Below are 14,826 nucleotides of genomic sequence, written 5' to 3'. Positions count from 1 at the left end.
GGTATATATAAATATATATAAACAATTATATATATTATTAAAAGCACTTACTTTTATATGCATATTATTGAAAACTTCATATATACACTTGAAAATATACAAATACGGACGTAATATACTATATTAATATTGTATGTTATGTTGAAATATATAATTATTATACGCACATGCATATAATGTATAACACATTACATATAATACATAATATAAATGTGTATAACAATTCAATGTATGTACTTGTCTGGATAAATAATTAAATTTTAATTAAAAATTAAAATCTGAATTGAAATTGAATTCAATCCCATTTATTATTGAGTTTAAAAGTACAAACACTTAATAAAAAGTCCTCCTAAAAGTATGCATACATATGTATAATATATGTTATGTAAATATACATAATGTTATATATTATTATAATACCTAATATACTATATGTATATGGTAATAAATTTAGATTTTAAAGAAAATTAAATAGAGAAAAAAATAATATTGCATACTCGTATTATATGTATAATAAATCTTTGTACAGAGTTATTCGAAAAAATTTAAGATTTAAATTTTGAAAGAATCTATGTATACAATTTATGTGGCAGTCAATACGGCAAATTTTTTACTAATAATAAAATTATACAAGAAAATACCATATTTATATAAGATTTACTTATGAACTACGAAGTATAGCTCAGTAAGCAACAATATGACTCAGTTTACAAAAGCTATAACAAATAGCTATATAGAACAACAACTGTAGAGCAATTATAGAAATTCTCTTTGATTCGTTTGTTATTGCATTTATTTTTTCTCGAGAGAGATAGCCATTCGAGATAGAAACCTGACGTAGCCAATATAACATTCATGCTAAACTTCGAAATATCATTAAAATCCTTTAAAATCATTTTTATTAACTTTGTAACTGCACTAATATATCAAAGTTTTCCAATTAATCAATTTAAATTTAACAAATAATTTGTTGGAACTCATAAAATACAAGTTATATATTTTCTTAAATTTCATTCATAAAATGAGATATCAATAAAGATGTAGACAGCATTTCGTAATGTTTGTAAATAGTTTCAGGTATGAAATTCGAATAGCGATTTGGATTTAATTAGATTAACCAAGTAATTATATTCTGCTCTTGAACGTTAAATGTATAAAATTATGTAAAACAATGTATAACCGGCCTGCTTTTCCTTTATATGATGTGTTTTGGAAAAATATAACATTTTTTCTCCTTGCCTCCCATCAAATTATAAGTGTTACGCATTATTTAATCACCCCAGCCCTAAAATTTAAAAAAAGAAAACCACAGCCCTTTTACCATCATATGAACATTTTAATTCGAGTAATAGAAATCGATACATATCAATAATCGAACTGTTTACGAAACTAGTTAAAAATAATGCATTGAAAACTAAAAATTTTAAAAATAAAATTATTTTCTATTTTATACCCCAGATGGGACTCGAACCCACAATCTCCGGCTTAGGAGACCGATGCCTTGTCCATTAGGCCACTGGGGCTACAAAATTTATTTCTCTTCAAAAAAATTTTTTTTAAAACGTATACTCTATAATGAATAATAAATGAAAAAAAAATTTGGAAAGTTGCCACAAATTATGACAATATCCTTTACTTATTTATATTTGTAAAGAAAACAGTATTTTTCATGTAGCCCCAGTGGCCTAATGGATAAGGCATCGGCCTCCTAAGCCGGAGATTGTGGGTTCGAGTCCCATCTGGGGTAAAATTTAAAAAAGGCTTGATTTTTTAAAATTTTCTTTTTTTTTCTGTTTCGGTAATTAAGCAATACACGTTTGGTGTTGCACCTATTTTACGAAAAATTTGACCAATTAATTTTACTAACTAATAAAATTTGTGTACAAATTGTCATGAAATTATTTTAATTGTGCCTCAAAATTAAATCTAAAAGTGAAGAACAACAGCTCATTTAGGACAGTTCATCTAAGAGTGAGGAACAATGCGACCATAGAAAAGGTTTTTTAACTAATTCTTACAATTTACGAGAATTTTAAACAATTTCAAAAATTCTTTGACTTTAACTCTTTGATTCATTAAATTGATTTTCTAACTTAAACATTAGACTAAAACTAACGAATAAACTTAGAGAAAACTTTGCCTTTTCATATACTTATTTCAGGTTTCTCATACTTTTACCATTATTCTATTTTAAATGTAGTAGCAAAGTTAAATATTAAATAATTTATTAGTTTTAGTTTATGTTTAAATATTCTTGAATTTCTATAAAATTCTTAATTAAATAACATTTACAACTTTTTTATGAAATTTATTTTACCAAAAAGAAAAAAGAAGGGAATGAAGAATTCATACTTAAAGTCCACTTAATTTTCTATATCACAAATATTATCAGAACTTAATGGACAATCAGAACAAGTGCATTTCTTTCAGATTTTTCTATTTTCCCTTCTCTTTTCTTTTGTAATTTTTCTATCAAAAATATTCTAAAAAGCTGTTTGGTAATAAAATTTATAATTTGATTGCATCAACATTCTTTTATTTTTTATCTGCAGAGTAAATTCCAGTAAACTGAAAAAAATCACGAATATTTTAAATCCTTTTAACCTTTAAATAAACGTTTTTTGAAAGCGAAAATAATAATATAAAATCCTTTGGGGCTGTCGATTTAATGTACATTTTTTTTTTTTGGAATAGAGTAGTGACACTAGATTATTTTTAAGTATATATGAGTTTTAGTAAGAGTAAATGGAATTTTAATTTTTTTTTTGCCAGTTTAATTTTATTCTATTTTATTCACCATACAAATATTTGGTTTAAAAGAAATAATGGGATCATTGAATAATATAATAGAAAAAAAAATCAAATAATGTAGAGGATGAGAAAAATAATAAATTTATTTTATTTAATTTTCAGGATATTTTCTGGAATCATTTATTTCATACTTTATCATATATATAACAGGATATATATAGAAAGGTATTAAAAGATATTGTACACTCACCTCATATTTACAAAAAGAGCAAACAAAATTTTATAAATAGCCAACGCATAACAGATCACAAGAGCTGATAATTATGTAGCAAAAGCAAACTCATATACAAATATAAATTTTGATCAAAATTCGAGTCAGCGGAACTGGAGATACATGCATGCGTACACAGACCGAAATTTCGTTAAATATTGTTTATTTATATGCTTTCATACTAAGAAAAAATCTGTTTCCATCGAAAACTCGATATTCGAAATTTGGTTCAATCACATAACCTTTCTTATTATATGGATTGCGGTCGGATTGGAAGTTTGTCTGCTTGGAGCAAAATTTATATGAAAATTGAGCAAAATTTGGAATCATGAGCTTATTAAACTCAATTTACCATGAAAAAGAATTTACTAAAAGGAACCTTCTAAAGTATATTGGAAACTATATTACTAACTTAACCTTTCAATTTGCAAGATTTGGATATGTTATAAATAAATGAATCTTTTTCATTTCATTTAAATATTATTATAGAATCAATCTCATTAAACTCATTTAAATTTCTCCAATATTAACTAAATATTTAAGAATTGATTATTAAACACAATATAGCAATATAGCAATACCGGATATCCTCCTATTAAATCCACTCCTTTGATATTATTTTACATTTGATTTTCACCCACTTTCAATAAATGTTTTTCATAATCTCTATTTAAATATCTACAATAATTTAAAATAAACTTCATTTTACCTTCGCATATATATACGCATATTAATTTCCTTTTATACGAGTAGTACAAGGATATATAAATATTCCAAAGTAAAATCATAAAACAATCAAAATCACACATGCATATGTGAACGTCCTTTACCAATAATAAGTAACTCTGTATAGTCTAGCTCTAGCATATAAGCAATAAACTATTTCACATTAAATTTAAAGAAAAATAGCTTTATTCATTATTCAAATTGTATGTATGTATGTGTATATAGGAAACGTGAAACGTATTTAATTAAAAATTCAAAATCCTTCATTATCATAAATAAATAAATTGCAATAAAAGCTTGACAACCAAACAACAAAAAAAAATTTTTTTTAACTCCCCCTAAAAAAAAAATTTTTTTTTTGATAACTTTGCCATTCATACATTCAAACAATAAAGTTAAAATTTCATGTGAAATAGTAACAGTGTAGCTAGCACACTCCCATTCGTAAATATTAAAACACACAAAAAAAAAATTTACAATCGATTTACTTTTATTGTTGCACTTTGACCTGAATTCAGACCCAACATAGAAAGCATTTAACTATTAAAATTAAAAAACAAAAAAAAAAACAAAATATTTTTTCTGTTTGCATAAATAATAATACAAATAATATATTTACATACATACATACACAAATAAATTATAACAGTAATGAAAAATTATTTATTTTCACTTGAAAATTAAACAACAAAAAAATTTTCGGAAAGGTATTCCAATTGTTTCGATAACGTACAAAAAAAATTTTTTTTGTTTTTTTTTTTAGAAAAGGAGCATAAAGAAACTTTCAATGATTAGAAAAACTCATGTGTATAACAATTTTAAGTACCTGTTTGTAAATGTTTGTATATAAAAAACACTAGTGTGCATATACAATAGAACTTATATGTAAAATATTTTAAATCGATAAACAAAAAAATTTGTTTTAGTTGTTCTTGCTTGCTAAACTTTTATTTTACGCTCTTAACCAATAAGTGACACGAAATCATACAAATAAATTAACCCTTACATGCCGAGGTACACCATTAAACACATATTATATTCGGTTTTCTAAGGAAAAAAGTAGTGGCAAACGGAGAGAGTAGAGAAACTGAATAAATGAAGTCACTTACTCATTTGACAGTAAAGAGAACAATTAAACAAAAATTTTGTTTTACATTAGGAGTTTTTTTTATCATATAGATGTCGTTACTCGTAGCAGCGTTTTTTTGTTTTTTTTTAAATGCCAACAAGAATTTTTGAACTTTTAAACATTTTCTATTTGAAGGATTCAGTGCATTCCGCTTTACGGTCTATACAAAAAATTTTTGCCTAAGTAACACAGGGCTTGCGAAGTTGTACTTATTTCTAAGGTTTTCCAAAAGATGACTTTATTTTCCGATAGGTGGCTTTTTTTTATAAGAGGGCAACTTTTTTTCATTAATTCATTAAGAATAAAATTTAGGATGTCAAAAAATAAATGTTACGTAGAACAATAACAATGACAATTCAATGATTGTTTAATATTCCTCTGCTTAATAATAATGTACAGTGTGTGAACGCATTCATAATTTTACACAAAGCCCGCGTGTATTATTTAATAAAACCCAGTGATTTTATACGAGTAAATTGAATAGTGTATTACAAATGAAGTGGAAAATTCGAATATGCATTATAAAATTGCGTCCCCATACACAGGTGTAATATAAATTAAAAAAATAAAAGAAAATCAAGAGGTGAAAAAATGAGAACAAAATTTTATAATAATGTGAACCAAAGGAAACGGATTTTCTTAATATAGAAAAAACTCATATAGGAAAAATAAATAAAAAACAATTTTTTATTTATTTAAGTTGAATTTCCTTGACATGGAAAAATTCTTTTGTTTTTCAATTTTTTGTTTTTTAAAGTTTTTATTGTCTTATTGTAAGAATCTTTTTAAATTTTTTTGTTATTGCGAGTCTAGTGTTAAGTAACTATAAAAATAAATAAAATAGGAACTTTTGATCAAATAAAATGAAGAGAAACAAAGTGTAATTATTTTTATGCATTTGCACTCCTTATAAATCTCCAAATACACCCAAAAATATAGAATAGACGGATAAAAAATAATGAATAAGTACACGTCGTATAAATTAAAGGATAATGCAAACAAACATTAAACGGCATGGAATGTATGCCGTAAAGGATAACAACAATTAAAAACTCATTACGTTTTTATTTATTTTAAATTTTAGTTTATTTTTCAAATTATTTGAACAATAACAATTATCAAGGATAAAAAAATCATAGCCCAATTTTACGTTTCGATTGAGTTTTTTTGGAAAGGGAAAATTAATAATTCCGTTGTGTTATTATGAATATATTTTCCGCCTCAAATTTAAAGTTAATTTAGAAAATATAAAATTATATTTTAGTATATTAGAGAAGTTAAATTGGAAATGTAACTATGTTAGATGGGGCGGGCGACTGAAATTGATATAAATGAAATGATCCTCAATTCCTAGTCCGCCCGCATTAAGCACGTTTTAAGATAATATCTTGCCAACGTAAGGAAATATGATAATTGACGTGTCACCTGAATCAAAAAAATATGGAATCAACCACGACATACGTCAATCTACGAATATACGTAAGAGGGAATATAGCGTAATGAACAATAGTATAGAAGTTGAGCTTAAAAGTGATCTTCAAATACAGTCCCCAAAATCCAAAATTGCATTCATCCTAGATTGTAAATTGTAGATTGCAAAGAAGGAGGTATGCTTGCCCGCTTTCTCGCCAACACGTCCGCTGCCTCGTTTCCTTCTACGCTTACATGTCGAGGCACCCAGTACAGTGTGACGCGGTTGCATCTACCCAATTTGTTGAGCTTCTGAAAACAGCCCTATACTATCTCAGAAGATACTGAGAAAGAGCTCAAAGCTCTAATAGCACCCTGAATATCCGACATGATTAATATTTCTTGTCCGCGGTATCGTCTCTCAAGGTTGAACTGTACACAAATTTCAATGGCATGCACCTCCGCCTGAAAGACACCGGGATACGTTCCCATGGGTTCGGAGAATTTGGTTCTTGGCCCAAAAACGCCCGCACCCGTCCTCTCACCCGCCTTATTCCCACCTCAGGGATAAAAATCACTCCAGCCACCCGCCAGGATCCGGGGCTGTGCACAAGAGCCAAGCTACTCCTGAATATTCTTATTAAGAAGGGAAATATCTAGTCCAGACTGCGCTGCAGAAGCGCTTGTGATATCCCATCCACTCCTGGAGCCTCAAAAGGCTGGAAGGTGCCAATAGCCCATCTTACCCTCTGATACGTAAAAATATCCGCTGTCGTTTCCCAATCCTCGCGACATGGAGACCTACTTTCCCATGTCATAACTACCATCCGGCCTCCTCAGAGATGCCGGGATTACAGCGTTGTCTTTTGCCAACGCCATATGTAGCCTAGCAGCAGCCAGTGTTTCCGCTATACCTTCGCAAAAGGATCTGAAGCTTCTACGCCTGGCCCTGCGGATCTCCTTGTTATAGGTGGCCAATTTTTCCCTGTACCTGTCCCAGATCCTTTCTCGTTTGGCTTTATTGAAAAGCCTGCGAAAATCGTCCCTCATGTTCTATAACCTTTGCGTCCACTATGGTGTTTCGCTTGCCTCTCCCGGCCTGCTACGGGGATAGTTAGTAAGATATCCTCATCAACAGTATAATTAAAGTGGCTCATCGAAATTTCCTGACGAACTTCCTGGACACCTATCTTTCCGATAAATTTCTCCGAAAACTTGCGTCTACTTTAGACAAAAAAATTTTTTCATTAAAGGAAAAATTAAGAAAATCATTTATTTGCATATAATTTAAAAAATTATGGTGACGCGAACATCTTACAAAACCTGTTTACCCCCACTAATTCATACCCAAAAATAATATAATAAAAAAATTTATAACAAACCTTGTATTATTAATGTGACTTCACAATAATATACGAGTATTCTTTTCTAAAAGTCGATTTACTCTTTGATTATTCCATATAAGTGAATATGATTTTGCAGATAATCGAAAAACAAGAAGAAATAATATAGTCTCCTATATAACAAGAATTGGGTCATCATTATTATCCTTTTCAATAACTACATAATAAAAATCAAAAGGCATAGCTAGTACCTATACCTACATTTACAATTTTAATATATTTATAAAAAAAATCCGCATTTAATTTTAATACCAGGGCTTCATCACATTATTAAAAAAAATTATAATATTTAAAATTCTAAACTCACGTTGACTGCATCATTAAGATCTGCATCAATCATATTACTCGTATATGGAACATATGTACTTATTCAAAAGGTTATTTTAATCCCTTAAGATTCAATTGAATGTTCACATACAAAATAATGTACAAATATAGTTTATGTAGAGAGACGAACATGAGAGTACTTCTTTTTTGTTTTTCTTGTATATTTATTGAAAACCCATTCAATAATATTGTGTGTGTAGTATCCTTTTTTTCTGTTGCCTTTTAAAACAAATTATTTCAAATAAATATATTTTATTATATTATCTTTTTTCTACAATAATAAATATATGAAATAGGAACGATATTAGACTGTTAAATGAAACTCTTTTGATCACAGCATTGAAATAAAAAACAAAATGAAAATTTATCCTTATATATACAGTTGATTGTAATCAAAGCCCTTTGATCCAATTTATTCATTTTGTCATTAATTGGAATAAAAAATATTGTGTTTGTTGTGTGTTGGTTTTTTGTTTTTGCCCTATACGTTTTATAGGTCAATTACAATATGCTTTGAACCATTTTTGTACTATTTAAAACTGTTATTCATTATGGATTACAAACAATTTTCTTATAAATTTTATTATACTCGTATTTAAGTCAATTGATTCTTTACTATATTGGAAACATTTAAATTATTATTCTTAACTTTATCGAGAACATTTCAAACCTTAAAGCCGATTAAGAAATTAATTTAAACAGTCGTGTAACCGTATTAATTTCATCCGTGTTCAATAGGTAGTATCTATTAGTATACCCTCTTATGAACACCTCTCCTGTATCTTCCTTTTATTTCTTTTTAAGTTATCCTCTGTAATTTTGTGGTCACATGCGTAAATATGTTTCGCTCAACGTTTATAATGCAATCACAAAAAGTCACAAACAAATTAATTCATTTTCAATGTTGGTACCTTAAATTTGTCCAGATTGTACCAACTAATTTCCTCTGGAGATTTTTTGAATAAACATGGTATAAATAACATTTTAAAAATTTCTAAAAAATTTTTTTTTAAATTCCAGAAATAAATGGAGAAAAAAACTTCCAGTACATCAACATTTTTTATTTCTGAATTTAGTACAAATGTTCCTTCCTTCCTCACATACATAATCCATTTGGAAGTTATTAAATGAGGTAGTTCGTAAACTCGCGGAACAAGGACTTTGTCAAAGGATCTTTTATAATTTCAATCCCCACCTACATTAGCCCCACACCTAGGACTCGCCTCGCACTCCCACAATAAGTGTTCCATGGTTTCGTCCTCCTCCAGGCACAAACGGCCCCACCAATAGCCTAAAATCTGGACGACCGAGCATGGCCAGACCCCGTCCCCGTAGCCCCAGGAGAGGCACAAATTTCTTAGAGTGTCAAACTACATCAAAGTTAATTTGTTGTGCCTAGCCAAAACTCCGAGGGTATCGATGCACTCCTTCAGAGAGCAGCAAGAAAATCCTTACTGTCCGACATAATAAATATAATGCTCCTTCTTATGTTCCTCCAAATACATTCCAGAGCACACAACTCTATGGCATATGTCTCGCCCTGAAATTTTAAAGGACAGTGCCCGAGGTCTCTCGTTATGCTTACGCCCTCACCGTACACAACACCCACGCCCACCTCCTCACTGGTTTTGGATCCGTCCGTATAGAAGACCACGGCCCTTAAACCAAACATATAACTAGCTGGAACTAAATACATACATACACACATACATATATTAAGTTTTTTGATTCCTTAATTAATTATTTTTTATAAATTTCCTTTCAATTAAACAAAATTACAATTTGAAATTGTATTTTTCTTGTCAATTAAAAATTGTAATTTTCTAAAAAGTAAAAATTAATAAAAATATTGTAAATATTTTTATTTGAATTTTCAAATAGAATAAAAAAACAAAATACCACAAAGTGCTTACTTTAGTATTTAATTTCCTTGTGCATTATTCAAATGCATTATTACCCAAAATATTAATTATAATTTCTGAAAATTTCAACATGATTCAATCAAAAATTTTTGGGTTCGCAGAACTCTCGTATGTATGTATGTATGTATGTATGTAAGTATATTTGTATAAAATTATCTTATATAAATCTATACACTTAACGTTATCCTCGCATTTTTTTTTTAATGTATGTACATGTAAGCATAAATTTGGAAATTTATTCAATTTATTTGTATAACTTTTATATTATATTTATGTAGTCATTTTATGTTGCACAAATATAGTTTCAATTATTGTAAACCAATTTTTGTCTCAGTTCGCTCTATCAAAACTATCAATCAAAAAAAAAAAAAATTTACTTTTAAATTGAATGTTTTCAATTCTTATTTTTTGCTTTTTGATTTTTATTATGGTTTCTTTGTTAACTTTAATTGTTTTTTGTATCCTGGATTGCTTAATTCTTGAATATCTTACATACATATGTACGCATGTATGTATGTGTATAGATTTTCATTATTACAACTATCAGGATTTTTACAAAGAAAAAGCATATAGAACAGGAAGTTTATTTTAAAAAGAGATACTGCGAGACTGTCATGATAATTTTTGCTTGTAATATCAAAAAAAAAAGAGAAGAAACAATGAAAAATTGCAATTTTTTTGTGGGACTGCGATTTATAATTTTGATGGAGATATTATATGAAGAGAATTATTCGGCTGAAACGGCTGAAATTTTGGTTTTTCTTTTCCAATTCTCTTTCTGAAGTCAAAAAAACAAGGGAAAATTTTTTTTTTACAATTATTGGAAAACAATATAATAAGATAGTATTACAGTAACACATAATATTTGTTATATGGAACTATAGAATAATAAAAAGGTAAAATGTATCCAAGTGCCGTTACTTTAGTCTGAAGTTTTAACTGCAATCCCACAATAATCAAAAAGCAATTTTTCTGCAATTAGAGGGATTCAGACTAATAAGCTATGGCACAATTTAATAATACTATAGCATATGGGCAAACCACCGACACGTTTTTGAATCGATACCAAGTTGACGCAGTAAGTTGCAGATAAAGCTATTAGTTGTTGCCAAACGCCCCCAACCCATGTCGAGGAAACATCCTGCAAATAAAAAAATGTTTAATTAGAAAATGTCGCATTTGTGAATTATCAACGAAATCGTTATTTGACAATATCGAATTGAATTCTCGTCTATATACGTTTACGAATGTAATGACATCGAAATATAAAATTTTTGTTATTTTTTTTTTTTGTGAAAACATAAAACGGAAATATCCTTTGCATGAATTTTATGTGAATATGTATATAGATTGATTTTTGTTATTCGATTTTTTTGGAATCCTTTTTTATGTTTTTTCGAATTTTTGTTAAAAAAATTTTTGTATCTATTTTTTCTTTCTTTTTATTTTTATTTGTCTTTTTGTTATTGTCTATGCGGTGTTTATTTTGTCAGATGGTGGTTTTTTCGTTTATTTTATTTGGTTACACACATATACATGCACATGCACAAATATGTAATATATTTGTATGTATGTGTACATACATTTTATACTTTTTGTTTTAATTTTTGTTTTTGTTTGTTTATTTGAGATTTTTTTAACAATTTTTTTTATTTCTTTTTTTCACTTCATTCCATATTTTCATTTTTGCTAATTTAAATATTATCATATAAATCTGAAATACAATATTATGTACATAATTTTTATATACAGATATTCAAATATATTTTTACTTTACACATACATGTGTATAATGTATAGGAGAAAAATTGTATTTATATGTAAACGAATCCTGTTTACAAAATATACAATGTATGTTTATATTTTTTTTTGTGTTTATTACGTAAATTTTAATTATTTTGTTATGATGAGAACGAAAAAAAAAAAATAAATTTGGAAATATAAAACATTTGATTTATTTTTCAAAAACAAAAAAAAAATATATAAAATCAAATAAAATGTACAACAAATTGAAAACAAAGTCAACTATGAAAAACATCATTGATAAGAAAAACAAAACAAACATAAAACATAGCGAAATATAAGAAAGAAAGAAAGAAACAAATAAACAAACAAAGAGAAAAAAAAACGTTAATTACGCCATGTTTAATTGATATTACATTCAAATTTACAACAAGATTGGAAACGGTATTAATTATAACGATAATAAACAATAACAATAATAATAAAAAAAATGAAAATATAAAAATATAACATTTATAAAAAAATAATCTATAAAAATATAAAATTTATAAAAATATCAATATACGCTATTATATTTTATTTTTAATTAAATTTAAATATTATATTTAATTTATTTATTTTATTTTTATTTATTTATTTTTATGCGAACTATATAATATAAATGTTTCAATTTTTGTAATATGTTATATTTTGAATTATTTACAATATTGAAGTAGTACAGGTACATGCCACTATACAAATATAACATACAAGGTGTTAGCAACAATTATCCAGAATCTCCTAAGAAAAAAATTAGAAAACACAATAGGAACAGACTGGCTTCCGCCTGTCTCGAAGTAGTGTCGATTGAGCGAACACGCTTCGAATAATAGTCGAACAATCAGAAGAGTACAGAACACCACCATTAAAACACTGGGAAACTCCATACAAAATAATCATAGTAGACAACATAATACAAGTCTGTTCACAGAAAAGGAGTATAATATGATATCTTCCTTACCTTAAAGATCAGACAGAAATACGCGAATGACATCCGCCTTCTCTATCAAAATACAAGTGACATGCATAACAAATTAAAATACCTCGAAAGACTTAATAGCGAACAAGTAGAATTGCTCAGCAGCTACTACTACTTGGGCAGCATCACAGCACATGATGTCAGGCCCTAGGTAGTTGTGGACAACAACCTGAAGAAAACAAAGCCATCGCTTAGTAGACTATAGCCGATATAGAGAAGCAGCCAGATATTTAAAGCGACTAAGAATATTCCGTTCCTATGTAAAATCGATTCTGTTGTACCGCAGTGAAACCTGTATAAGATAAAAATCTGGCAAACCAGAAGTTGCAAGTATTTATCAATAGATGTCGAATCTGTTAAATTTGATTCTGTATGATAAAAACTCTGTTTTCGGCTGTTTTCATTTAGTAAGGACACATGTAAGAACACAAAAAAAAACTACTTTTTGGCATTTGAATTTGATTCGCTAAATTATTGACATGATTGTTTTATGCCGAAATATTTTTACACTGTATAGAAATTTCACTTGTTGAGTATTAATGCCAATTATTTTTAAATATTTTTACTCCTTTTCGGGTTCAGTTGTTTTGCAAAATATACTTATATATATATATTATATGTGCTATATATTGTACTTTAGCGACAGCAATTTTAAGCGAAATACACCAGAAGTTTTATAACTCCTTGCAATAAATTATACGCTACATAGCTAGACGACCCTGTACACATTGCATGTAATATAAAATTTCTACATTTTTATTTTAAAAAATATCACGATAAAATAACCTTTGAATTGTTATCAAATAAATCAATAATTTATTCAATAAAAACATTTTTTGCCGAATTTTAACAATTTTTAAAATTACATAAAATCTAAATTTATATGCATATTTTCATTACAACTTATTTTATTATTTATCTAATATAAAAAATAATTAATTTCCCTGTGTATAAAGTTCGTATAACTTTTCATATACATTGTATGTAAAAATGACCGCAATATAATAATTTTTAATTATTTTTAAAAAAATTGTTGTTGAAAAATTTTCAATTAATTTCCATAAAATATATTACAATTTATTTTGTATTAAAATTTTAAATTATTTAAAAATTTTTAAATACAAAACAATTCCTCTTTAAAGTGAAACTTAAAACCTCAACAGCAAATATACGATGAACACTCGAGCATTCAATAGTTTTTGAATTGAAGTCCATTGAATTCTTTAAAAAAAAATTGTTAATTGTAAACTAGTTAGTCTGCTGGTTTTTAAATTTTATCGAAACTTAAAAATTTTCTTCAAATTTCTTTTCTATTCAGTGAATAATTTTTAATAGCAAAATTACTCATTTATTATAATTATAGCTTTTTCAATATTGAAAATAGTTTAAAAAAAATTGATTTGTTCATTATTAATTCAGACCATTGCGTATTTAAATAATGTTAATTTAATAACAATAATAAAAATAAATCCATAATATTGAATTGTTGAATCATTAATATAAATATCATATATGCAATGTACGCCTTATAAAAATTTTAACAACAACAAAAAAACAAAACTCGAAATCGTATAAAATCGAATTGGCAAATTTATTGTACAAACATTGAAAATCTTTAATTTCCTCAGAATATTTTAAATCTAAATTTCGAATTGAGATACAACATCGAACACTTGACTTTCGACACAAATGCGCTCGACTTTGTATTTTTGGTCTTAATTCAAATCCATAAAGCCTTTCTCATATTGCAAATTCAATTTCATAGTTAATTTCATTACTATTCTTCGTCAATATTGCAATACACAAAATTTCTAAAATCTTTACCAATTTCCTTGGTCTCGAATTTAAAACAAGCTCTTAGATTTTAAAATTCTAATTATATCAATTCACTTTAAATAATTTAACACTTTATAAAAGGATCATTTTATAAAATTATTTTATTGAATAAAATAAAATTTTAAAAAGAACTTTTCAATTTAATTTCATATTTTATTTAATCACATTACTAAATTATTTTAATAATGATCACCCCATTATAAAATTTATTCAAGTTCATATCACAATAAGTTCATATAAAAAAATAATTGACATATTGATTGGTACACAATCAAACAAATACAAAAAAA

General features: G+C 27.0%; 2 non-coding genes across 2 annotated transcripts; one reads left to right on the top strand and one right to left on the bottom strand.

Moving 5' to 3' along the window:
• Positions 1-1,450: 1,450 nt before the first annotated feature.
• On the bottom strand, positions 1,451-1,523 carry Trnar-ccu (transfer RNA arginine (anticodon CCU)). Its single transcript has one exon. It is a non-coding gene; the product is annotated as a tRNA-Arg (tRNA).
• A 151-nt stretch (positions 1,524-1,674) lies between these two features.
• On the top strand, positions 1,675-1,747 carry Trnar-ccu (transfer RNA arginine (anticodon CCU)). The gene has a single exon. It is a non-coding gene; the product is annotated as a tRNA-Arg (tRNA).
• The last annotated feature ends 13,079 nt before the right edge of the window (positions 1,748-14,826 follow it).

Source organism: Condylostylus longicornis, unplaced genomic scaffold (genome assembly GCF_029603195.1).
Source record: "Condylostylus longicornis isolate FDR11 unplaced genomic scaffold, ASM2960319v2 ptg000027l, whole genome shotgun sequence".
Lineage (NCBI taxonomy): Eukaryota > Metazoa > Arthropoda > Insecta > Diptera > Dolichopodidae > Condylostylus > Condylostylus longicornis.
This window is presented reverse-complemented; position numbering and strand designations above follow the sequence as displayed.